The sequence below is a fragment of the Nesoenas mayeri genome (assembly GCF_963082525.1).
Source record: "Nesoenas mayeri genome assembly, chromosome: 8".
Lineage (NCBI taxonomy): Eukaryota > Metazoa > Chordata > Aves > Columbiformes > Columbidae > Nesoenas > Nesoenas mayeri.
In genome coordinates, this window is record NC_137554.1 from 10,656,949 (window position 1) to 10,684,710 (window position 27,762).

The 27,762-nt window shown below is 42.4% G+C and overlaps 1 protein-coding gene across 2 annotated transcripts in view; it reads left to right on the forward strand.

Moving 5' to 3' along the window:
* Positions 1-27,762, forward strand: part of LRRC8D (leucine rich repeat containing 8 VRAC subunit D) — a 52,136-nt gene that overhangs the window by 8,652 nt on the left and 15,722 nt on the right. For both annotated transcript variants that reach the window (XM_080348772.1, XM_080348773.1), the window contains exon 2: positions 2,922-3,061. The gene's annotated coding sequence lies outside the window, so the exon portion shown is untranslated. The remainder of the gene's footprint in view (positions 1-2,921; positions 3,062-27,762) is intronic.

The following is a 27,762-nucleotide window of genomic DNA, read 5'->3' on the forward strand; positions in this document are numbered from 1 at the left end:
CTGCTCTCCTCAGCTGCAGGGTGGCCACAAATCGGCTTAGGCTGATTGCGAAACCTCACTCGGAGATAGCAACGAAATCTGGTATTTATCTGGCTGGGTTACATGCTGCTTTTGACAATACTTCTACAGTAGGTTACCGTGATCGTTTGGGGTTTTTCTTCTCTTGATGGCATGACATTTTTCCTGTGTGGTGATTTGTTGTTTTTCTTATACAGCAACAAGGGAGAAACATGGCATTTTAACCAAAGTGATTGCCAAATGTCTGCTGGTGTCTGGGTACTTGGGGATACATGTAGAACTGGGAATTATTCAGTTGTGCCAAAATTAAACATCTAATGACTGGAACTGCTTCATTTACTTTACTAGCTGCTTTTTTTTTTTCCCTCAAGATCTCTACTTCTTCCCCAAAACGTTGTCATTTCCCTCCTTCTCCTTTCTTTACAGAATTCATAATAATTTGCTCTGTAAGTGCATCATCTGATTTTTGTCACTCTGTTAATAATGATTATTTCCCTGTTAAATGCAACAGAAATAGTGTTTCCCTTAGTGGAAAACATGTTCGATTTAGTGACTGTACAAATGAAGGCAGCCACATGTAAGCTACAATATATAGGACGTGGCATTTGGAGGTTGCATGTGTTATGCCTGAAGTGCCAAGGGCCTGGTTGTGATTCAAATGAAATTGGCAGTGGGTGATGCCAACACCCCAGTATAAATGGGGTGTAAATCCTTCCCTATGCTGAAGGAGCCTGAAAGAAAAGAGAAGGGATTAAAGGGAATGAGTGCCAGACGGGACTAGGTTATAAGAGAAGTGGTACATGTGCTCCTTATTTAATCTCCTTCATACCCACTGTCCCATGTATTGACTCTATAACAGAGTGGGTATGTAATCTTGTATCAGAACAGATGTTTCTGTAAGTAAGGCGTTGCTTTGTTTTAATAAATTGAGGTTGTCATTTAGAAATGGGAGGGAGGGCTGAGGGAAGAAGTATAAAGACAGAATTCTTCAAATGGGATTTGTAACAAAATCCAGGAGAATTTCTGTGGCAAAAACTGCAGGGAAGATTCCTTCACTGGTCTTGGCTCTGCCCAGGTGTCTACTTATGTCCTGGTATGATTCATATGAGAATTTTTGCTGTAGTATCTTCTCAACAACAACAAAATCTTATGAGTGTGTTTTTTCATTTGTTTCCTTCTTCTTCTCCTCTAGGTATGTTCCAAGTACTTTGCTCAGTCTGTATTGGGAAGGGGAAGGGTGGTGGTGATGAACCTCAGTAGTCTTCCAGATTGTGGTGGAGCTCTTGAAGACAAGCTGTCATGTTCTTCCATGCCTAACCAAGTGTGGTGGTGTTTGGCTTCTTGGCACCTTTCCTTAAAGGCTGATGCATTTTCAAAAAATGCAGCCCTCCTACTTTGGAGGTGGGAACTGCCTTTGCCTTCTGTTTTCAAAAACTGTTTGCCTTTGGGGTGGCTGCTGAGGAGGGGCTGGAGGGCATGGCGAGCTCTGCTTAGGTCCTTCTTACCTAGGTCTCTGACCTCATGAAAAAAGGTTACAAAAACAGCCAGGGTGATCAGCCCTGTGGCTGTTGAGAGTGTTTTCTGTCAGAGCTCACATGCAATCCAAAGGTCTGTTCTGAAACCTGCTTGCAACAGACCTTTGTCAGAGCATTTTTCCTCCATGTATTTAAAAAAACATCTGTCCCTGCAATCTCCAGTTGTGGTGATGTATGCTGCAAAGGGATTTAGTTCTCCTGAGACCACTTGATCACCCCAAACCCTTTGGAGGAGGAAATTCTTTAAGATGTGTACTTTATTTTTGCATATTTGGCAGTGTGTTCAGCATCTCCTTATCCCGGGTCTTTACCGCTAAGAAGAAACCTGGAACAGCAGGTTCATGCTGACCTTTAAAATGCTGTCAGTGGAAAGCAGGACATAGGGTGTGTTCCTGTGGCCTTCTGAGTGCCAGCGGGTGCCAAACCCGAAAAGACTTCACAAAATACATTAATAGAGGGGGGTGTGTGTGGTTTGCACCCCGGCAGCACCGTGAGGTGGTCGGAAGGGCTTGAGCAGGAGAAAGGCAGCACGGCGGCTGCTGCACACACAGCCTATTGCTAGGGGACTCGCTCAGGTTAGGAAGCAGCATTGGTCTTACATAGCGGATTTCTCGGTGTTTGTTGATTGGAGCCAATTACTATAAAATACTTGATTTATAATGAGGCGTACTTAATAAGCACCAAACTAAAATAAATACTTGTGAATTACCTGCTGAGTCTGCCTGCTCATTTTGCTGAATTATTGCTTTCCATCCGCGGGCTCTGCTTTGCCCTGAAGCCTCTGAGTCGCTGCAGGCAAAGGCAGCTGTGCTGGGGTGTTGGCTGGTGGAAGTGTGGGGCAAAAGAAAGAGAAGGGGAAATCCTGTGTGTTCTCCGTTTTGTTGATCCTGTGGATAGAGCTGTTTTCCAGGCATGTCATTGACTCAAGGTGGGCTGCTTGCCTGGTGTACTTCTGTAACACAGCAGTTAGGTGTGATCGAGGTGGTTGTGTGGAGCACAGGTGGTGCTTTCAGCTGCCTTGTTGTTGGGCTCTTGCCTAACTTTTGCTGTGGTGTGGGAAAGCAGCAGCGCAGGAACAGCAGCATGCTTGGTGAAGTTTGAGTGGGCCAATATATTTCAGAAAATGGGGGAAAAGGAACATGACTAGTTTGAGGGATGTCTGCCTTTCAGGAGTAGGACACTCATTTGGGGTATTTAAAAAATTATTAAAATAAGGGTGTGCTCAACCTTCTTCAGAGATCAGGCACTGGTGGCAAAACGATGACTAACGTTTCGCTTCCATGTCGCAGAGTGGCATTTCTCTGACACCGCGCTAACGTCAACACTTTATTTGGCCACTTTGATTCACAGCAGTTTGTTTTTACACAGGAAGTGTCTGTCGTGCTTGTCAAAATGAGAAAGTGACCATCAGCGCCTGGCTTGGTGTCATTGTCACCGGAGCCTCCTGGAGCCAGCGCTCAGCCCAGCTGCAGACGGAGGAGGAGGGAGGAGAAGCACAGCCTGATCAGGTACTGAGCTGGGAGTGCTAAAAGTTGTCTGATGCCAAGTTGAAGTGAAGCTGTGGATGATAGTTGGTTATAAAAATAGAGTTCTGTTCATTAAAAAGTCTTGCTAACATGTGTGATATGACAATGGCCCACTAATGACAGCCACATCATCTGTGTGCCTGGCATGTTATATGCTTGAGTTCTATAGTACATCTGAGGTAAACACAAACAAGTGCGACTTTGTGTTTTCTGCGTATTTGATGTACACATCTAATTTGCAGTACAGCTCAGTATGTGTTTGCCAATACCTGTATCCAGGCTCCACGTGAGTTGGAAAGAGTGGACGAGAAATACTCTTAATGAATGTTTGGACGTTGAAGAGTAATTTGATGTCTTGAAGGACAGTTTTTCCTCACTTTTGTTCTTTGTTCTAATAGGGATATAACTGCCAGCTTTCGAGGACCAGAATGTTATGCAGCAGCATAGAGCACAGAAAGGTAGCAGACTGATGGGTTTTAAGATAAAACCGTCAGCTTGCTAGCTGTGTTTTTATTTGCTGAGATTCCCATAACTGTTCCTGGAAACTAGTATTTAGTCTTGCATTCACATCTTTCAAACAGTCATATTTAAGACTTAGCTTGTCTTCTTGTATAGAGTCAGAAGTTCAAGCTTTTGCTTTATTGCATTCAATTTTTTTCTTACGTAACTAATTTTCAGCTTATGTGGAACTCCTGCTTCAAGGACTATGTTCTGAAAAGACTTTGCATATTTTTATGCACCTTAGAGATTCCTTAAGAGCCAGGCTAATACTTGATGTGTACTCATGCAATGCTTGGGATGGCAGTGGCTTGCAATTCACTTTCAGAGGGAAGTGTTCTTTGAAGAGGCACAATGTTTGTTTACCTCGAGGGATGCTTTCTCTTCAGAAATACCAGCATCTGTCCCTTAGACTGTCTCAATTTATTAGTTACATTTTGATGTTATTTTTAATTTATTGACCCATGTGGAAACAGTGGGGTTTTGTTTAGATGGTCTATTAAGAAAATTATTCCTAATGTTCTAGGGGTAATTTCCAGCTCTGTCTGATTATATCTTCCCTTGTGTGGTTAGAAAAAAAGGAAGTCCTTTTCTAGCACACATTGGGAATTTTTCACCTTTTTTTTGTCTTGGGAAATAAGAATCAACATTTATTTTATTCAATAACCAGCTTCCTGCTTCCCAAGGAAGAGATAGTGGCTCAATGGCCAGCAAACATCCCTCCTGTGGAGATTCATTCTTGGGGGTTAGAGGAGAGCTAGCAGCTACTAGTAAAATAGCTGCATAGCAGGATGAAGAGGGATTATTGAAGCATTACTAGGAAATTCATGGCTGTGTGCAAGACCTTATGTACTCCACAGACAAGCTGACCTAAATTCTGCAGCCAGGCCTTACTGGTTTCTGCGTTGATGTGATGTGGCAGGCTGGATAACCTACAGCAGATCTGGGTTTAAAAAAAGGGGGACAGAGAAGGTTTATATTTGAGTAGAAACAGACAAAGCGGTCTTTGTACTGAATCTGTCTTAAACTTTTTGTTGTTTTCTACCCCATACTTCTCTTAATATTCAGGACTTTTCATGTAGTCAGGATAAGTCTGCATTATAAGGATGCTCGTTAGGAAGAGTGAAGAGGTTGTTTACTTGTGGATGGGGAACTACCTGGATGATTTTACCCGTAAGAGGCTTTTACACTTGGTTTGTAGTTGTGAGGTAGGTTTTGGCAAAGAAATGGTGATCTGTATTTTAGCTGTGCAACAGTTAAACCCAACTGACACTTAATTGTCTCTTGGGGGAGAAATAGGGTTAGTTTCTACCTGACATAAATTGAATTGCTTGCACTTATATTTTCAGGCAGCCTGTTTGTGAAGATTATACATTATCCAGAAAACATGACACAAAAGTCCAAATAGAAAACAAAATGCCACATTTGTCAAAGCAAAGCTGGTCAGTCTGACCTGTGTGCAGAAGTACTGCTGTTACTTGTTGTAGTAGGATTGTGACTTTGCAGTTTAGTTTCTGCTGGCACAAACCCGGTGTGATGGCAGTTACTGCTTCCTCCGTTTTTCTGCAGACGTAAGCTAGACTGAGGCAATGCTCTCCTTCGCCTCACTCCTCCTGTCTGCATGCTTCCATTACCCAACCTCGCCGTGTCCTCCTCACTTGCCCCTATGGCTGCCAAAGGATTTTTTCTGCTGGTGCTGCTTAAACCAGGTCCTATGAAAGGAATGCAGGGAGAAAAATTTCTCCCTATGCAGGGAGAAAAATTTTGCAGTCACCAGAAGGGCTTCTGCAATAAGGTTTTTGCTGGCATAGTTGGGAAGCAAGGAAAAAAAGTATCTCAGCTGATGCAGCTAAATCAGCAAAATGTTAAAGTGTGGCTAGGGGCTTTTCTGTGTTAGTGTTCTGGCCTGGTTACAATGATGGAGTGTGTATGTGTGTGTGTGTGTATATATATATATATATAAAAATAAATACGTTTGTGTCTGGAAACCCCTTTTGTGGAAGCTTTAAGCTATTTTGATTTTTTTTTTCAGAGGAATTTCTGCAGCTGCAGGGGAAACAGTGAAAATTCTCAGTCATAGCTAGTTTATTTTGGATCACATTTCACTGATTTGCTCTTGTTTTGTTTTAAGAACAACTTGTCTGTATAACCTATTTGTTTACTATATGCACCTAATAAGCGGCAATGCTCACCTTCTTCTTGAAGTAGGAATGAAGGGACCCAAGGAAGGGTGTTTTGCTTGGATAATTTCTTTCCCAGCATTTTGGCATGTAGCTCCTCTGTGAGGTGTGAGACAGCATTCATGCTCCAGAGCTAGGCAAATCTGAACAGATCTATTTGCTATGCATCAGCTCCCTCCATGAGTAAATTATAAAGATGTATTGATACCAGACTTAATGTTTGGAGGTAACCTGAGTCACCTTGCTCAGGTCTGCTCATGGAGTGAGTGCCAGGTGTAGCTCGCCACCATGGTCACTTGTATTTTGTGTTTTTGAGCTGTGTGAGCTTGTTGCAGAGGGTGAGAGTGTGAGTAGCTTGCTTATGAAGCTAAAATCAATTTTAGACAAAATCAAAATCACTTTTTGGCAACAGTTACCAAAGGGCAGACAAAAGATGGATGTCGTGAGGAGCTGCGTGTTTCAAAGTGTCCCTCAGCCTCGCGGGGAAGGTGTGCTGGTTCCACACATATTGCAAATGGCAGATTATCCTGCATGTTTTCCTGCAGATCAACTTCTAACTAAATACCGAGTTACGCTCCCGGTATGTTGTAGGGGCTCCCCGTGGGTCTGCCCTCTCACACATGCAGTTATATGGACGCTGGTAGCGGCCCTGCCTGCTGTGGTGCTGGCAGCGAGGGCCTGGGGGAGGACAGGGCTGCCCTGTGCCGGTCATGGCCGGTTCTGGCTGGCTCCAGCCAACATGAGGGACTGGCCGTGTGCCCTGTGGCACTGGGGACACCCTGCAGGGACCCTGACTGCCCAGGCAGCACCGCGGGCCAGGACCAGGTACGGCCAGGGGGCTGGAGGACAAGGGCTGTTTCCGCCACCTGTGTGTGTGTCAATACCAGAAACAGTAATGACAAGTTTATTAATTGACAAATGAAGTAAACTGATTTAAATTCCTCCCCAAACCAATCAACTGGATTTTGCTTGCAACAATATTATTGCCAAGGCTGCCTCAAGGCAGAAGTAAATGTTTTCTTAGCTATAGGTGTCATTTTGATGATGTCTTTGCAATGAAAAGGATTCCTGTATAACTGACTCCCATGTTACAGTTTTCGTGTCAGGTTATCTTTTCCTTCTTCCTGTCCTCCCAGCAGAATTTTCAGTGTTAACGTTAGGTACAGAAACTGGAAAATAGCCCTACTTTTTTCCCCCCCCCACACTATATTTTTCTCCCATATTTCTTTGCCTGGGTGGGAGCTATGTCTGCCTCTGAGAGCAGAAGCTGGTCCCTGCAGCCATGTCTGTGAGTGGAGCTGCTCGGAGCCCGGTGGCTGGTGATACCAACTGCAGCACCAGGTAGGAGACAGGGCTCAGGTGTTTGTCAGCAAACCCGCTTTAACAGATCAAAACCTGAGCTGGGTCACAACACCGCACTGCTGTCTTAGGTGAAGTAATGTCGTGTTTTCATGTGTGTAAACCTGCTTCCTGCTGGTTGTGTACCAAACTCAGTAGGCTGCAGTAATCTTAGGGATGTGTTTTGACACAGTGTGGTGGTGTTTTGAAATATTTACCTCTTCTCCGTTCTTGACTGGAATCTCAGGAGGTGTGTTTTGGATAGATCAGAAGAGATTCTCAACAGGTAGTCACTCCCTCGACGTTCATCCCTGTCTTCAGTAAGTGATGCTCTCTTGAGTAAGGGAACACCGTCACAGTGTGCTTGTTCCCTTGGAGGGAACACCGTCACAGTGTGCTTGTTCCCTTGGAGGCTGGCTGTGAATGCTGGAGTAGGAAATCAGAATGGGGACGTTCAGCATCAAAGGGTAAGGTACGCCCGTCCTTGTGTCCGTACCTGATTTAGTTTCACAGGGAGCTAAAACGCTTCTGACAACTGAGAAACCACAGAAGGGATTGGGCTGGGAAAAAGTTGGCCTTTCCAAGACCTGGTTTACCTTGCGTAGATGGGCCTAACATGTTGTCTAGTAATGCTATATTTGCATCTCTTGATGGTGAAAAAGGGCATACCCTAAGAAGCTGACGGCATTATTTCCTGGTGCCTCTGACAGTAAAGATGGGGGGGCTTAGAGAGAGATTTGCAAGGAAAGACTGAACAAACAGTTCTTTGTTGTTCAATTATTTTAGTGCTGCTGTGGTTTAGCTGTAATATTGTGTTACTCTGTCCACAGATTTTTACAGGCCTCTTTTACTAAAAAAAAAATAAAAAATAATGCAATACTCTAGCTTTTATTATTTCAAGTGCTAGAGATTGCTTGCAATTATAACATTCCACTGCCTCTGGTGACTGAGTATATAAAATCCTGGATTTTGTTGCTGAGCAATAAACTCCCAAATTTTTCACTTATCTGACTTTGCATTTAACGAAATAGCTCTTGCTCAGTGTATTGGAAGCTGTGGAAAAGTCTTCTATGCATAATTAGAGTTGATTGAATGAATAAAGCATCAATCTCTTTCCCATTCCCTTAGCTCTTATGTTCTGCAGGAACTGGGGGAAAAAATGTGATATTTTTTTTTGCTCATAGACTTAGTCTGCTAACTTTTGAAATAAAATGTTTTTCCAAGCAGTCTGCAAAACCATTTTTATAGGCAGTTCAAAGAATTATGTAAGGAACTTAATGGTTATTAACATTACTGTTGTTTGAAGCATTAGGGGAAAAATAAAGTTCCATGAAAAGAAATTGTGTTGAAAAGGAAAAACCCAGACAGTCCCCCCTCCACACCCTTGTTTTGCTTTAAAGTCATGCAGTAGTTAAGGAGAACGCTGCCCAGGTTTGGTTTTTTGGGTTTTTATTTTCAATCTTTTCTATGGAGGAAACACTGTGGTTTCGAGCTTTAGAGGCAAAGCCCAACCATTGCCACCGCCTCCTCCCCCCCCCCAGAAAAAACCCCAGATTGTTGCTTGCACCAGAACTACAGTCTGGGATCTGTCTGCAGTTTGCAGCTGGACCTGGCCGTCCCTATGCCTTGCCTTTTGGGCAGGTTGTGCTGTGTGGTGACCCTGGCTCGCTGCCTCCCGTGACACCGAGGTGGATATTGGTGGTGCTGCTCGGGCAGTGGACATTCCTGTGGTATGGGGAGGGCAGTGGAAATAGGGGTGTTGCATGATACCAAACTGGGCGGAAGGGCTTACACACCAGAAGGCTGTGCTGCCATTCAGTGAGACCTGGACAGGCTGCATGACTGGGCAGAGAACCTGATGAAGTTCAACAAGGGCAAGTGTAGGGTCCTCCTGCACCTGAGGAGGAATAACCCCAGGCACCAGTACATGTTAGGGGTGGACCTGCTGGAAAGTAGCATTGCAGAGAAAGACCTGGGAGTTCTGGTCAACAGCAGGTTGACCATGAGTCAACAATGTGCCCTTTTAGCCAAGAAGGCCAACGGTATCCTCGTGTGCATTAAGAAGAGTGCAACCAGCAGGTTGAGGGAGGTTATCCTCCCCTTCTGCCCTGCTGAGGCTGCATCTGGAGTACTGCATCCAGTTCTGGGCTCCCCAGTTTAAAAAGGATAAGGAATTACTGGAGAGAGTCCAGCGGTGGGCTACGAAAATGATTAGGGGCCTAGAGCACCTTTCTTGTGAGAAAAGATTGAGAGAGCTGGGTCTGTTCAGCCTGGAGAGAAGAAAGGCTGAGAGGTGGTCTCATCAATGTTTATAAATGTCTCAAGGCTGGTTGTCAAGAGGATGGGACCAGATTCTTTTCAGTGGTGCACGACAGGATGAGGGGCAATGGTCATAGACTGAAACACAGGAGATTCTGTCTAAACATGAGGAGAAACTTCTTTACTTTGAGGATGCCAGAGCACTGGAACAGGCTGCCCAGAGAGGCTGTGGAATTTCCTTCTTTGGAGACATTCAATACCTACCTGGACACATTCCTGTGCAATTTACTCTGGGCGATCCTGCTTCAGCAGGTGGGTTGGACTAGATGATATCCAGAGGTCCCTTCCAACCCCAGCCATTCTGTGATTTTTCTTTAGATGCAAGAGGCAATGGGCTATGATAGAGCTAGACAGCCCCATGTCAAGTTCCCACCTTTTGGTTGATGAGTAATGCTTGTTTTTTGCCCAAGTCTGTGAACTCCCTAGTTCCTGGACAGCAGCGGATTGGTGGTAACCTGCTGTCGAGATCCACAGCAATGCCAGTATTTCCTATTCAGCTGAGGGAATAGGATGGAAAGCTGCGGGGAAGCTCTGCAGGTTGTGGATGAGTGTTTGGTAAGGCAGAAATGGGTGGTGGTGGAGCAGGAAAGTATGAGGAGGCACAGCAGCACAGAGAAAAAAGTATGGGTAATGGTATGGGAATGTAGCAGTCCACTCCTCCTCTGGATTGTGCGATCCTGGTATGTGTATTTAGACTGAGACAATCTGGGATAACTGGCTGTCAGCTCGGTAAAACAATCAGGTTGCCAAGAACTCCATCATCTTGTTAAGCGTAATTTCAGGTTTATGGCATATTTGTCCATCTTTAATGCAACTAATTTAAGATATGCAAATGTGTTTTTTAGCACTCTGTAGTTTCTCTCCCTACAGCTCATGCAAACTTTTTTTGTTTGATTTGGTTTTGCACCCTTGCTCTGTCTCCACCAGGGTTCAGTCTGAAGGCAACAACTGAGAAACTTTCTTTCACTAAAAAGGTATGTTTAGGTTGTAGGGGGTGGTGGGAAGATGAGAATTGGAGCTCTCATCCGTAAACGTTTACCAAAGCTTATTTCAACAGCCACTTCTGTCTTTGTTATAATAGCTGGGGCTATGCCAACCTAAAAAGCCCAAAACCTGTTTTGCTTTGACATTTAGCTAGATCCTTATACATAATCTCCTAATGAGGGATAGAGTTACTTCTGTTTTCCTTGTATGTTGGATAGCACTTGAAAATATTGTTGGTAGAACTAGGGTTGTTTTTTTGCAGTGTCATTGAGTTTCTTTTGCTTGTGTGGGTTGCTCATGTAGCTGTATTAGTGGGAAGACAAGCACTTGAAATAGAAAAATATGACGAGGCAAGGGATGTTGAGTATTATGTATATATTCTGTACCTTGCATGCTGAGGCCCTGACCTGCTTGAGACCTCTAGGTACTTCTGCGTTGTGTGTGTTTAGCAATGATAAACTGCAGTGTCTGGCAGAGGGATTCAGTGTGCAAGAACAACACCTGAAAAAACAACCTTTAATCCATTCCCTGAAATGAGCCCGTTTCAAGGTTTATGTTGTTTTGGGAGGGGTTGGACAGGGTCCTTCCATTCAGTGTATGCTGGCATGATATTCAGTGGCCACCACCTTGTTTTAATACATGTCAGCAAAGTAATGTTGATAGAACTGATTTATTTGACCTACTTTTTTATCTTGCATGTGTGCTATAGTAGCTCTTTGAGTATATCTATTTTTTCTTTCAGAAATAGTCAATATACCAGGAAAATCCCTAGTCACCAATAAGACCTGAAAACAACAAAAAAAGAGAAGACCAGGAAGCCCCCAGATAGTCCTAAACAACAACAAAATGAGCTGTAGTGTGGTCAAGGAGAGAGCTGCTTGCAGCCAAGGGCACTTGCTAAGCAGGAGACAGGTTATCAAAACCCAACAGCTCTCTTTGATTTTTGAATGAGGACAAATGTAGTTGCATTCTCCAAATAAATGCTTGGAGTCCGTGTTACTTAGTGTTCCTTGTAATATGAAATGGCTGTTTCACAGCTTGTCACACAAGGCCTTGGAGCTTATTCATGGTTTTCTGGATAGTCTGATCACAGATGATAGAACTAGGCAGGTTAAAGGGTCATGGCATTTTAGAAAGAGATTATCTTAAAAATAACTCTGTGACCTTTTAGAGTTCGAGGTATCCCCAAGATAAGCTGTTTCTGATTGATCTGAGGCCAGATATATGACTGTTTCTAGCTTATTAAATGCACCAAACATGGATAGATGTGTATAGGGTTAAAAGGCATGTGGATCAGCACTGGTTGAAAATGTTTTCTGAAGTATGAATGGGTTAAGCAGTCTCACTGATGTTTCTTGACACCTTTTTTGGAATATCATCTACCATATTAAGAGTGTATTTATGGGATGGACTTGTTTTCATTCTGTACAACTGGAGGGCACATAAGGAATGTGCGTCTTGTTTTCAGAGCAGTCACAGACCAGTTCTCAGGAGCTGACTCACTGCTATTTTGTAAGCAGGGTTTGCCTTCCTTTCATGTGGTTCTGCATTGTTCCGTTCTCTAGTCCATGGCAATTTAATCTTGAGTCTGCTGGTGTCAGAAAGGCTGCTTCTGGGAGTGGTATCTTATCCCCATGTGCTTGGTGGGTGCTCGGCCTGATTTGCTAGTAGCAAATGTAACGTTTGACTGTTTCCTTTCTTTCTAGTAGGGTCTTCATCAAATTATGGTACGGAGGCACTTTCCATGCAGCTGTTTAATATGATCATTAATAAACAATTATTTATCGTTTGGTGGGGTGCTGTATTTAATCTGTTACACTGTCTCACTTGTATGTGCTCGTTTTCATTTTTTCCTACGCAATATTTCAGACTTACATGAGCTTCAGATTAATTAACTTGTTCTACTTGTATTTTAGCAGCTTTGCTATTGGGATGCTGTGGCAGGGTGGGACTGGGGGAAGTGGGCTGCTGGAATCAGAGGAAAGACCATGGCTCGGTAGAACTAGAGCATTCAAGGTGCATGTTCTAGTATGTAGCACACTTTGAATTATGGAATTATGGCACTGGATTCCACTATTGACTTTCAAAATCACTTAAACTTACTCTCGCACCTTAGTAACACTTTATTGATGGCAGGTCAGGTATTGCCCTGTGATAGTAATTTTTTATTACTTTATTTGGATGAATTCATTTAGGTTTGTGGTTTATGTGTGGTTTTTTGTTGTTTCTTGTTTGTTTGCTTTTTCTTTTCTGGCACTTTAGGAGGAGGTAAGATGCCAGGAATCTTCAGCACTGATGTAATTTTTTATAATAACTGTGCACCAGTGTGTAAATCAAACTCTTCCAGTGGGTCTGCTACCTGTAATTCTTCTGTAACTTTGTTAGGTTAAAGTTGGAAGGTCTGGTTGTTATAACTGATGTTTTTGTAAAACTTGTGTCGCTGGAAAACTGACAAGAGTCATGTGAATTTCATGTTACTTCGGTGTGATTAAAATCAAGGACAGCAGTGTGGGCTGCCACTAGAAATATTCCCAGGAAAACCATAAGGGAGAGAGAACCCAGCAGAGATTTTCTTTCTATTCCACTGCAGGTCCAAGGCTGAACGTAGTAAAAGGGAAAAATGGGAACCATTCTCATGGAAGGGTGGAGTGATACCACTTTTCATGAGAGCAGCCAGGAGGCTGTGGAGAGGGGAGGATCAATAGGAAGCTTTTTGTTTCCTGGGTGGAGTTTCACATTTGATGCTGATAAGTGGGCACCCGATAGAAGGCACAGGTATGGGGCTGGTGGAGAGCAGCACCTTTCCTGGGAGCTGCTGGACTTCAGCCTGGATGTTCCTGCAGGAAACCCTCCCCTCCCCTTCTATCTCTGTCTGGTATGTTTTCCAAGCCTTGATGTGATCGCCTTGTTACTGCTGGCAAGAAGTCTCATGTGTGGGAGATATGCAAATGTGTTGTAATGTTCTGATATAATTTTAGTGCAGGAAAAGAGCAAGCTCTATACGTAGGTATCGCCAACTAAGCTCCAGTCTTGCAGCTTAGTTTATTTAAAAGACCTGTTAACTCTGAAAAGAGGTGTACATGGCTGCGAGGTATAGGATCAAGTTCTTAATTTTGTGAGCTTAAAAAACAGCTCCTGTCAAGCTATGCTTCCATAAAACTAAATTCCTTTACAGACAGTAGAAACTGTCTGAGTGCAAGAGAATTGGATTGTTTAATGACATGATTAGTGACGATTTCTTATGACATGAATTCTCCTGTTGGCTTGCAGTGCATACCATCACCAGAAGAATGTTGGCTTGGCTATGGATAACTGAGGTGGACTTTATCTTCTCTCATTTCTCATAGTGTAAAAATTCTAAATATTGTTTTGCCTTATGTTTTTTATTTGGTTGGGGTTTTTTTGGGGTGTGTGTGGTTTTTTTGGTGGTTGTTCTCAGATTCAATGAGAACATAACCTTTTTGTGGGAGAGAAGAGTGAACCTACGGAAATCCTTTCTCCTGTGCAGAGTTAAGCGTTGGAGGGTCGTGTTCCAGGGGCATTGCAGCCTTCTCGTAACAATTTAGACTTTGGTAAAGAAAGTGGATGAGTCATTGCAAGGGTTTGATGGCTGAAAAGATTGATTTATAATTAAGTTTAAAACAATAAGCTTCTTCCTTTTGGTCCCAGCTTTCAGCCATTCGAAAGATCATCAGATTCCCATGTGTAGTTTAGTGTTTGGATACTATGAACATGTTTGTTTTGATGTCTTTCCCTGAATTGCAAATATTGCTTTTTCTTTGCTTTTATTTACAAGTTATTTATAGAGACATAAATGTCAAATTTGGTTGGAGTCTTTTGAGGAGGTTACAGCACTTTGAAAGAGCCAAATGTTCCCATTATTTTGGTGTGGCAGGGTTAATTATACTTGCCTCATAACCTTTTTGAGTTGCACTGGTACACCAGGTGCTTCATGGGTAAATGTATGCCAGTTTTCTAGTGTTTGTATGCTCTTGCATACAGGTACTTTTGCTTTTCCTCAATAGACGTTTGTCAGTCAATCCATATATTTCTACAAGTTTGTGTTTGAACTGGATGTCTAATAGGCAACTCTAGGGCCGTTGTGCCTTTTTGCCGGTGTAGCAGTAAAAGTGCAGAACGCTGCAGACTGTAGTGTGACCCTGAAGGGATAACTCAAAACTGGCCCTTGAATTCAGTTAAATTAGCATAAATAATCTCCATTTGAGGAATTTCTCAACTGCAGAAGGCCAGAGACAGGGGTCAATCAAAACCAATGCATGAAAGGCATGTAAGCTTCAGCAACCTTTTGAAATCGTCTAAGATGTAAATTCATACTGTCCGAGGCAGATCTTTGATACAAGGTAGGTCTTGTGGTTCTGATCCTAGAAGTAGTAATAAATTGGGCTTTGGCTTTTTATTGATTAAAACCATGTGATGTGCAGCCCTGTGCATTTTTGGTACTGAATCTTGAATGTTTATTGCATGGTGAATATAGGTCAAGGCATTTGTTTGCTGACTGTGTACAAAAAGCCACTCTCCAAATGTACTTTTGTTTTTATTTATTTATAAGCATGAAGGGTGAATGAATATTAGTAATATTTTTAACCTGGGCTGTTGCTTTCATTCATAATTTAAACCTGAAATACTTCAGATTTTTAGTTCAATGGTCCCCATAGTCATTAAATCCTGAATAATGGCTAGTTTGTAGTATTCTATTCAGGCTCCTCCTAAAAGGAGATGGTTGTCAGATATTTCTTACTGAGATGTAGCTACAGCGTTGTGGTGTTTGTGTTTGTGACATTGTGTTTTGTCAGATGTGTAGGGTGCTGCAGCTGAACCTTGTCCTTCTCAAGGCCTGAGTCAGTGAGGGGTTGTCTAAGTTTTCCAGCTTGCAGATGATGATACACTTTGGCCTACTTTAAACCGTGAACTTTCAGAAGTTAAGATTTAGTTGCACTGCTGCATAAATTCTTTATAACGTTTATCGTGTGGTGCAGAGTTACCGTGGGTAGTGGTTTTAGAGTGGAAAATGAGAGCGTGCAGGATGGCTTTGCAAGGATAGCACTGGAGTTAGGCTCCAGATAGTTTTGTAAAAAGGGGTTGTTTGACCTTTGTAATAAAACAACTATTTGCTTTGGCATAAAATGTTGAAGAGGGAGGTTTTTTTCCCTTTAGTTGGTGTTAAAAAGATTGAAAATAGGAAATGTGGGGTTGATGAGGAAATTTTAGCTGCAGGGAAGGATATGAAATTTTATTTATAGAACCAGACCCCCTTGAATGCTTGTTTTGCTTCTGTAAAACCTCCTTGGTAAAACCATGCGCAGGACTGAGTGGGTGTTCACCTGCTGGGTTGCAGGGAGAAGCAGTTTGCTCTTGAGGGGTGCAGGGGAGAAGTGGATGAGGTCATGGCTTCAAGGAGATAAAACTGGTTTGGTGGCGGTATGGGCAGTGGAATTTGACAAGAAGTGGTGGGGGAGAAGGATACATGTGACTGGGGTGATCCTTTGCATCATGGAAGGAAGCAGCAGGGTCTGGAATTCGTGGTCTGACATTTTTGAATGTGTGAAGTAAGCCAAAGGAAGCTGGTGGGTGTTGGGACATGACTGATTTGCTCCAGTTTGTAGAGTAGGTGTGGACAGAAGGACGGCAAGAAATTGCTGGGCTCTATTTTAACCTAAGAGGCAAAAAATTGTGCAACTCCCTGGGTCAGAAGGAAATGTCTCAAAGCACCCTGGCCTGCTCTAGGTCCTGGTATTTCAAGCCTGGCAGCGCAGTTGTATTCAGTTCACAACCCCAGTGCTGCTGCGCTCTGGACTCCTGCCATTGGAAACCTCCTAATGCAGAGAAGACCCTAGACAGGAGTAGTTGAAGCTACATTTGCTTTTCCTGTGGGATCACTGCAGAACCCCTGGACGGATGAGATAGGGGTCAGAGATGACCCGTGTTTCCTCCAGACCTTCATTCTTCCAGCTTGCAGACATGCCTGCAGAGAGAGATCTGTGGGCTGAGCAATGGTGCTGTAAGGGGATTCTGTGGCAGAGTGGGTGAATCTAGCTGTTGAAAATTGCCCCAAGGAGCTGGGCTCCCCAGGGCCGCTAGCCTGCTGCTCTTGGTCCAGAGCCTGTAAAACAAAGAGTTAACATACACACTGCTGGTGCATTAAACTTTGGTAACCTTTGTAACAGTGTATCTCCTGCTAATTACTTCACTGCTGAGTAGGTGAGATTGGTTTGTTTGTGAGGTTTTTGTTTTGTTTTTAAACTGAACTGGAAATAGTCCCTGTAGTCACATCAACTGAGAAATCCTCAGACAGAAAGCCTGCTTGGGTTTTCTGACACTTGCCTTTATCCTAGTCTTGTGACAGTTCTTCCATCATTCAGATTGACTTCTCTTGTATGTTTGGGTTATGCGGGGAGCTAAGCCTGTGAAACATGACTATCCATGAAAAGTAACGCTCTGTAATGTTCTTTCAGCTCTTCTAATGGGATAATTTTCCACCTGTACTTTGCAGTAATAGCAGTTGGCTACTAGTTAATAAATACAGTGCCCTGTGAAAATAATGGGTTATTAGGATTGGATGGGTTCCTATGGTGCGCTTAGTACTGCAGCTTTCACCAGCTAGCTGTGCCATTGCTTGTGTGCACAGCGGAGTTGTTTACATGTCAGGAATATGCTCGAGGCAAGGAGAAAGGAACAGCTTTAATGTGATGCAGCTTAGATGCTCTGTGGGGGAGGCCTCAGAATTGTTCATAACAGGATCAAATGACAATCAATGTTTCAGGAAGAATAAAGTTACTGTTTATGAGAAAATCGAAGAATAATATATTACATGCTTTCCAGCCATCTTAAAGCCATCTATTTTTGATCCTGTCTAGGAAAATGTCCTTCTCCTGTGGTTCTTTTGCAGCCTGTAGAGTATCAGTGGTGCTTAGTTAGAAGCATCTATCTGGACCACTCCTGTTTGGCTCCAGCTGTTTCTCTGGGCTGCCTTCTGTAAGGAAACAAGTGAGATGCCAGCTTCTTTCAGCTCTTCCAGGAAAACCTCAGTGATCATGTTGTTGAGGGTGCTGCTAGAACATTGTGACTGCTATTAAACTAGTTTTAAAGGCAGATCTGGGGATTTACTGGCTCCATAGTGTAAAATAAAATTAAAAAAAAAAAATAGTTACTCTGACATCAAGCCGTGAACATGAGAAAATGACTTCTCTCTTATAGCAAGGTATAAAAGGAGAGGACAAGGAGGAAACAGCCAGAGAGGACTGATGAAGAACACAGCTGAAAACCTCCTCCTCTCCTTCCAGAGCTTTTGGCAGCTATTTTTTGGCAGTGACAGAGAACTGTGGGATGAGCAAAGCTGATCTGTATCTGCAGCAGGCCGTAGCTCTGATCTGAAAATGTATCCCCAGGGAAAAATTAGGAGAGCCTAGCTGGGGGTGGGGGGAGCATTCGAAGTCACCTCCCTGCTGGACCTGAACCTGCAATTCCTGTTCCAGGCTGCTTTGCCTTGTACTCAGGTGATGCTTGGAACCTTGCAGCATGGGGCTGTCACATTCTGTGCTGGGATGTGGAAAGAGCAGCTGGGGGATGCAGCTTGCAGAGAAAGGGTAGGGATGGGGGTGGAGGGGACTCTTGGAAAATTGTGTCAGAATAAGAGGCTTTTCAAACTAAGGCTAGGTGCCCCTTGGAAATGCTACTCTAAAACAAACCAGAGAAATACACAATCAGTTTATTTACCAGAATTCAAGCTGTTCTGATTGAGTGGTTTCTTGCATTCTTCTTGGAATGGTTTGGTGCTGAACCAGCATCCCGATGTGTTGTGTTGTCTGGGCCTGTCTCCCAAGGGAGGCATTTTGGACAGTTACTCCCAAATAAATCCTGTGTGTATGGTTCTGGAGTTTAGGTCTTGTCTTCACATGCCATTGAGAAATTATTTGAGTCAGCTGAAGGTGTGACTTTGAAGTGAATTGCTTCAACTGCTCTACATCTCTGATGGAGAATAATAGTCACTCTGATGCTGGAAAAGAGCATCTGAAGAAGGTGTCAAGCAGTTTAATCAATTTTTTAATTTGTATGATTTTTGTCTCTTAAGTAATCCAAAGAGCCTTATGCAGACAAAGCCTCAAACTGGATTATGTTATTTAGGCAGGCTGTTCTTAAGGATTTGGGAGGTTTATGTGGACGCAGATCTATTACTAGCCAGGAATAGCACTTGTATTTTAAAGTCGCTCTGTGCTTTTACATGAATTTAATACTCAAGCAACTCCTTCAGACTCTGCGAACCTTAAGCAGAAATTATGAGAGGAATCTGAACTGACTTTATTCTTTGCAATAGACCTTTGAAACGCTGTTACGGTGTCTCCAAGTTGTGATTAACTGTGTGATGACTGAGTGTTTCAGTAGAAACTTCTAGTTCACATATTTAATCTTCTATAATGAATGAACGGAACGGACTTCTAAGGCTGGTAAAGCTGCTGACTTCTTGTGAGATTTTCTAAGCTGATGGGGAGGAGTATGAGCCCTCTCAGCAAATCCTGGGCTTCCAACCCAAAATGAGATTTTTATTCCCCCCCCGCCACCACCCCAGTCCCATACAAAGCTTTTTTTGGGGGGAGTATATGTATGAAGCAGAGAACTTTGGCAAAATCTGGGTAGTAGGAAAAGGATGAATGTTTCAGTATTTGAGGCTTTGGGCAACCTGCATAGTTCTGTTTACCTCAGACCTGAGGGGAGGGGACAGGAATCCAGCACAGGGAGTGTACGCTGGAGACAGAACTGTCTGTGCGGACGAGTGGTTTGGAATATCTGCTGCCTAATTCAGGGGAAATTTGTTGTGGAAGGTATGGGTAGGGCTCTCAATTTTGCTTTTTAATGTACTGCTAGTCTTTTTTCCCCCTGCTCTTTCACTTTCCTTGCCATTTTGCTGTTTTAATAAGAGGAAGAAAGACTGAACTACTGTACGTATTTTTCCTTAGTCATTTTCAGTTGTGCAAAATAAGTTGCAGTGGCTGATGTGCAGCAGGAACTCTGGTTACTTCCTTTTTGGCTACTGAATTTAAGCTCTTGTTAAACATCTTAAGGAATTTCTACTCCAACTAAATGCATGCAAATATGTGCTTCAGAAGCCATGCTGGACTCCTGATTATGTGCAAAAGTCTATGATGTTGAACTGCAGAATTACATCTGCAGGCTGCTACCCCATGCTTCTAGGATACTTAAAAGACTACTGTTTATGAATAGTTAGCATATTTATTGAAATAAACTTGTGAAACTGGAAGGTTCTGAATGTTTTTCCTACAATTGTGGCAGTTACAAAACCAAATGTTGTGGTTTTCTTGCTGAACACATTAAGTTTTATTGCCTTGTGAAAGACTTGGTGCTAGAGGCTAAGGAGTGATTCTGTAATAAAGTTTAATCGACTGCATTTGCAAATCAAGGTAGGTGCTTCCAGATAAGGAATATTATACCTACAGATAAGGAATGTTGTATCTACACTGAGAGTGCCTGTGCTTTGTGCTGCATTTCTCCTCTGTCGAGACTGCTGAGCAGCGCTGCAGTTTCTGTGCTTATGCCCCACTGGGGCAGGATGGAGGTTGGTTCATTTAGCCGTGTTCTACAAACAAACAAGCAGCAGACAGCTGGTGCTGTGCAGAAGCTGTGAACCTGAGTGAGGGTCAGGCAGGTGAGGAGGAGCCTAAATGTGCTCCTTGTCCCTTCTGCTTGATTCACCAAATTGGTGACTTGGTAAAAGCCTTATCTTTACAGTCAAGGAACAGGAGAAATTAATACAGATTCTTTTTTTTTAATACTTTTTGTACACGTCTGAAGTGGTTAATTGGCAAACATACAGATTTTTTTTCCCTTTATGCACCTTTGTCTGTTTTGTTTTATTGCTCAGAGGTGCTGGACATCCTGCTGGCATCGTGGGAATGTGTTCAGCCCATTGCAGGTCAGCTTGTGTTTCAGCTCTTCAGCTGAGACAGCTACTGTGGACTTTGACATCACACAACTGGAAGATGGTGGTTGCCATGGGACCATCAAGTGTGATCCAGTTACATAAGGATGGACAAACAGAGCAGCCCCAAATAAATCATATTTAATGCTTCAAAAGACCGTATTTGACATCACAGAGAACTTGATGTTATTGTAGGAAGAAAAATGTGAATGGAAAACAGATTCCTGTAAGAAGATGCTAAATAGCCCAAAATCTGAAATTCTGCTTTTAAACAAAAAAGACACTAACAGCTCTCTGGCTTCAAGATGCATATAGAAATTTCAAAGCAAAATACAGTATTTAAGGGGACAATGGGTACGTGAGAATTAGCACACACTAGAAGTTAGAAAGTAAGTTAGAGAATTGACTCTGCATATTTCCTGCTGCTGAAGTGTGTTAGGAAACAAATAATTCCAGTTGCTTAATGGAGATAATAAAATAGCTCATGCAAGAAAAGTAGAAATATTTGTTAATACTGTTCCGTATTTGGGAAGGTGCAGAATGCGATACCATGAATGCCGTTCCAACAGAGAATTAAATCCATCTTAATGAACAGGACTTATTACCTTCTAGGGATAGACATATGTAAATCAGCAGCGCTATGACCCGATTGTTGTAAAGAGTTTGCTGAAAGGTCTGCAGACAATTTTTTCTAACTGTTGGTTAAACAGTTGTCTTAAAATGGAGTTTGATGGAGTAGACAAGGAAAGGGTAGGTGACTGATTTAACCACATTCCAGCTATCTTGACATTAAGCCTCATCAAAATGTTGGAAAAGCTAATGCAACATTCAATTGATATCACATTAGACAGACTAGTATCTGTTGGTATTGCTTCAAGGGAAACGTGTCTTAGCAAACATGGTGATGTGATACTGAAGCTTTACTTGAGAGGGGACCTGCATGAGATGTAGTAAAATTGTCTTCAGAAGGCACCTGATGCAAGGGCAGGGAGGCAGCCCAGCCGTGTGGTCCTCTGCTGCTCCTGGGCTCCTTCCAGGTGCCACCTGTAGTTCCCTTTCTTGGCAACAGCAGAGGTAGCTGGTCAGGACTTGGAATACCCCTTTGGGATTCCTGTCCTGACATGTTAGTGATATGTGGTATTGCAAAAGTAAACCAATTAAGGACTGACTAACTGATGTTTAGAAGTTAGTCATTGATGGTGAATCATTATCAAATGAGAATGCTTCTAGAAATGTGTTTTAAGGATTGAGGGTAGGCCAGATTCCATTGAACATTTTCATCAAGTACCTGGAGACAGGGGCAGGATCTGTATTGGTAGAGCTGGCAGGCCATGTCATGCTAGACAGTGTGGTAGGCAAGGACAAGGCAGCTTCTATGGAGAAATCTGGGTATCCTGGGGAGCTGCATCAATCACAACTGCATTTCATGTAGTCTGATGCAAGATCACGGGGCCCGCAGGTGTTGTATTTCAACATAGCAATAGAACAGGAGCTTGAGGAGAAGACTGCTTGGGGGTACAGTGAGTAACCAACTGGACATGACAGCTCTCGCGGGGCAGCAAAGCTGGATAAGTTTGGGGGTGTAAGTAGGAGGGGCAGTGGGCAAAAGAAGGTGAATTGTGTGTGGTTCTGGGGTCCTAAGCAGCTGGCTGAAAATGTGAGTGCAAACAAGAGTCAGGGGAGATTTGAAGACTGAGTGGTGTTCAGGTACCACAAGGAGAGCCTGAAAAAGCTCGTTCTGTTGCTGGATCTGTTATTTCTTGATAGATAAACGGGGTGATTTGAGAATTGGTGGGAAGCACCTTCTGAGGGGAGAGCGTGGTGGAGGCTAAAAGGCCAAGAGAAACAGGTGTAGCAGAACTGATGGCTGGGAGCTGAAATCAGATAATTAGAAATAAGGCATGCATTTGTAATAGTGAGAAAGCATAAGTGCTGGAACAAATAAATGACAAAGGAAAGTGGTGGATTCCACCTAAAATGTTCCCAGGGCTGAAAGATTTTCTGGAAGCATTATATTAGGCAAACAAAGGTTTGGCTTACAATGACATATAGTCCTCTGGGCTAAATACAGGAATAATTGAGTATAGTGGTCTGTGGTGTCCCCCTGGCTTCATTAATTCATAAATGGAACTTTATAAACCTGCGAAACATTCTTCATATGCTGAATAAGTAAGCACCAGCTGGACTGTCAGAAAAGTATGTATTAGATATGTATACACATATACGTACGTATGTACATGTGAGGCATATATGTGGATGGTGCCTCTTGGCATGAGATATGTAGTTCCTCTGTTATATCTTTGACAGCAACAGAAGGAATTGGAGACCACAACTGGTTGCGAAGTTTCTTAACCTTGCAGTAGAGTTCCTCATGGACTCAAACTGGGAAACATGGGTGCATTGCCACTCTTACGCTAGGAAGTAATCCTTCTCTGCAGGGTGGATTAGCTTGTGTGTAGCAAAGTCTGAACTCTTTCCTCTCTCTGGAACTCATTTTTCCTGCATATAACCAGTTTTGGACTCTGTGCTGCTCTTATGTTGCATAGTAGCAGCTGAGGTCTTTCTGTTCCTCTTCTTGAAGGCACATCTGAAGAAATGACAAGAATGGAATAAGTGCAATGGGAGGCTCACAAGCAATGAGTTTATAAGCAAGATTTTTTGTGTAGTTTTTTTTTTAATGTTTGTTGTGTTGTTTTTTTCTTTTTATAGTGGACAGTTAACCTCTGGAACTTGCTGCTGCATGATACTGTTATGGGTAAGAATTAACATGATTTTAGGAAGGATTAGTCACCTCAGGCAATGAAATTATGTGGTTTCATATAAATCCATAAAACCTCTTGTTCTAGGGTTCAAAAACATTTTGTGACAATGGGGTCTAATATAGTGGGCAGATTATCCTATAATCATTTACTAGCAAACTTTTGCTGTAACATCTGTTTCTAGCTACTTTCAACAACAGGAACTGATGATTCAGAGGTCTGTTTCTAAATTTAATATGAGAAGGAGTGTGGTGCTGGCTGAAGGAACACTGAGGGTGTGTGTACGCAGGGGAGGTTTTGATAAAGGCAAAACGCACCCTGCGCTCTACAATGTGCTTCTGATTGCAGGGCATACATGCTGATACACAAACAGAATATACATGGATCAGAGTAACAAACTGGTTTTCAGCATTCAACTTTTCAGGGATCATACTTGTACAGTGTTCCTCCATTGTACTTAATGTAATTGATCTGCAGAGAAAATGCAGTCTTTACTTGAGGATTGATGTCTTCATAAGTGGAGAGAGGAATGGAGTAGAGCAAGGAGATTTAAGATGTGGAATGAAGAAGGCCTAGCTGTGTGGTTTTTGGTAAGCAGAGGTCTCCAATGTCCTTTATTAATGTCCTGATACTTGTTTTGGAGAAAGCTTCTCTCTGTTCTTAAATTGAGAGTTACAAATGTTTCAATCTTCATTACTTTATCTTTTTTCTTTTTATTTTTTTTTTCTTTCCCTTTTTTTCCCTCCCAAGGTTACACACAGGGGCACACCCACAACTTTATTTATTGTGACAATTGCATCTGGTAGGTACTAATGGCCAGAAATTGTTGATGAGGAGGTAGAGGGTACAGGCTTAATGAGTGTGAGGGCTGTTTCACTGCTGCTTCCCTTTCATGGTCTCCAAGTACTGGGAGTAGCTGCTCAGCCTTGTTGTTGTCTACTTAAGTATGTTCCTGAGATGTTACTTGGACAGCAGAGAGCTCTTCTGTTTCTGTGTCCACACAGAAGCACACATACATGGTCAAAGACAACCAGTCAGCTCCTGGATGTATCCTGTGACCCACATCTTTGCAATGTCCAAGAGCCTTGGTGGAAAGGAATCCTCAAGTGCAGAGAGAGGGAGGGAAGTCTTAAAACAAGAATATCAGAGGAGTGGTAATTCAATGGAAGTTTAAAAACAACTTCAGCAAATGCAAAAGATCAAACATTTTACTGTCTCTGTAGGTGGGAATGGTTATGTTGGGGTCATGCCATTCATGGTCCAGAAATGGGACCAGTGAGTGGGCTTCCTTTGAAGCTCTGTGCAAGGGTAAAAGTAACAGCTCTGTCCTGCCTCCCTCTGGTATCTGTCTAGCTTCATACAGCACGGATCTGGCAGAGCATCAGGTACGGATACTGCACCTTTGAACAGAGGAAAAGTTATGTTAGTCAGATGCTGTGAATTAGCTCTTAAGAGCTGCATCGAGAAGTACAGTTTGTAAGTATGATATTTTGTGGCTTTTGTATGAATGCCATGTTTTTCCCTGCATGCAGTCATTCCAACACAAGTTAAAGTCTTTGTAGAAAAAGCTAAATGTTTCAGAATCTTGAGTCTGAAATACAGATGATATACTGAGGCAAAAGACTCCCATGTTTTTTGTTTGTTTGGTTTTTTAATGAGATGGATTTTATTTGTTAAATTAGTTTTCAGTAGTTCTTCAGCACATGCCATTGTGTTGCTCTGTGTTGTCTTACAGTGTCACTGGTCTGATCTGGACTGTGATGACTGAATAAATTGCATCATTTGCTAACTGTGGAAAGACGACTTGATCTGTAAGACACATTTGTGTACATGTGCATTTTGTAATTGTAAATCATAAATTAAAGATGTTCCGTTAATGCCAAATGTGAGATGTATTCACAGCTCTTGGTGTCCTTGTCTGCCTGCAGGAGTTCCAAGAGTCAAAAGGGATCATAGAGGAAACTGAAGCTGCTTTTGTACTTTGGGGATTGTGGAAAGTAATGGAATAAGTTATGTAGTCTAAGACATCTTGAAAATTGAGACTTTTAAGTGGTCTTCGGACTTCTACCAAGGACCATGCTGCTGGCATTTTGGTTTTGTGCATTAGAGGAAAGAAAACACGAGAAATCACTTGGGTTTCATCTTTAGATAAATAACTGCACTTTGCTGCTATGTTTTGGCCATATTGGGTTTTGGCATGGCTGTGGTAATTTATAGTTTTATATCATGTGGGTTTTCAGTGGCTTAAATTACTAAGAAGAGATAGTTTGTCCTGTTGTGATTGGAGAGATGGTGTTATAGTTGGCAGGGGGACCTTGTCTAGGAGGTGGAGGATCTGACCTGTGGTCTGTTGTGGCTTTGACAGTGACAGCTGTCTCCAAGGAGGACTGGAGAACACTATAGTAGCTGCTTGTGGTGACATAACCTGGTCAGCTGTTGCTTGGTGACCTTTGCCTTGGACTATAGAGGTGTAGAACTCCTAATGAAAAAGCACAAAAGCAAGTCTAACTTGGAAAGTTTTAACATTTTGTGTTAATCTGCTTATGCTTTTGCTCATTGTTAATAAACTTTCATTTTAAGCCTGTGTTATAGTGAGGGGGTAGAAGGATCTCTATTCAGATCTCTGTTCAAATTGCTGCTATTCACAAACAGCAGCTCAGAAGCAAGAAATCATTTTATGTAACTGGATAATTTCAAGTGTGCCATCATCACACAATTTATTTTATTTTTTTTCTAACTGAAGGCAGTGAAGATTCCCTAATAAATGAGTCATAATGGCATTATTGCTCTTATTTATGTAACTTGAGATGCTCTTATTTATATAACTTGAGATATTGCATTCTGAGCCTGTTGGCCTTTACCTCCATCAGTGCTTTAGTTTTTTTTTTATGGTGGTTTTGTTTCTGTTTTAAAGCCGACTCATGATTACTCATCTTGTTTGGGTTTGTTTTCTTTACATATACAGCCAGTGGAAGTAAAGCTTCACTAAAACTCACTTCCCTTGACAAAGCAAGTATCGGTGAATATGGCCAGCTTCAGCATTTAAGTCTATGCAGAGCACTAAGTAGCGTTATCCTCAGAGTAAGTGTATGTGGAAACCTCAGCTACACTCCCTGAGGAAGAGCTCCGATAACTGGAGAGAAATAGTTTTGTTTGTGAATTGTACACCCACGTGGAAACAACAATTTCCTGCTAACTTATATCCTTCAATGGTATCTTTGTTAAATCACATTTCAGGATAGAGTCACGTTGAGGAATAATTCCAACACACTGCTAATACTTGCAGACTTTTTAGGATGTCTTTACTTTGTGACTTTTCCTGTGGTTGAAGCGTTGCTAATGTAAAAGATAAAAGGAGATTTATTCCCGTTTCTAGCCCACGGCATAGACCTAAAAGTTCTTCCATTTATAACTGGTCAGGCTTGAAACTTTGCCTCCCTCAAACACTCTGCTGTGTTGTACAATATGAAATCTGATGCAATTCAACTGAATTTTTGGGCGGTAGTCTTTCTGAGACAGGATTACACAATGCATAATGCAGTAAGGCTTTGATACAGAGTAGGAAATTGAACCTTTTATGCAATATAAATATAAAGTGCTAGCAGAGTCTAGCTCTTTGTCCAAAAATCACTTTGTTGTTTGAATACGAAGGAACTCTAAGACCCAAGAGCTGAGTGCTACACAAGGAGCATGTAGAGCATACAATGCAAGTATTGTGAAAGGTAGTGGCATCTGATGCATGGCATGATGAGACAGAGAGAGGATGGCCATAATGAGTCAGGAGCAGGATTGCCATTGTGGTCTGTCACACAAGGGCTGTTTTAACCCAACAGTAGCTCTGCCACTCATAACAGAGCAAGCAGCACAATAAGCCTTTAGCCCCATTTTGGAACAGGGCTGCAACTTCCCATCAAGTCTAAAGAACACTGTCTGTCTGCTGTTGTATTGGCTCTTCCTTTTCTCAGCTTCAAACTCCAAAATAACAGCCATATCGTACCTGCTTGCGTGTGGTGAGCAAGGATCCAACTTTGATATTTCTGCAAACACCTTGTGATCCAGGGCTGCTTCACTGTCAACATGGAGGTGGCTGTGTCCATGTGCTAGAACTTGAAGGTGACAGCAGTAGCACATCACCTGCCTTCTTCAGGTCGACATTTTGGGTCTGTCCCGCAAGGTCCTCTGATGCTGTAAGTGGATGTCCCAAGCTTTGTGACGGAGATGGAGAATGGTCCTTCACTTTGGCTTCCTAAAGCAAGTCTATTCTTGGGGAAACTGAAACCAGTGAAGGCTTAAAGGAATAATTTAATTAAATGTTGTTAATCCAAAGGCACTCAGTGGTTTTGTATATAAGAGAAAGGCTTTTTATTCTTAGCCTTTGAGAAACTTGAAATGGAGATTAGAATTGCTGTTTAGCTTAAAAGGGAACAAAAACTATCAGAGTTCTGGACCTTGATAACACTTATCTTAAAAAAATGTACTTGAGGCATAACTTGGCATACAAAATTCCTGGTCAAAGACAGGCTGTTACAAAGCTTTTCAATAAATGAAATGGATGGTTTCATTCATGTTTTGGTCCAGCTGTGACAAATCCTAAACTCTTAACTGATGGTTTATGGGAATGTAGTCATATGTATATTATTGCTGTACACCCAC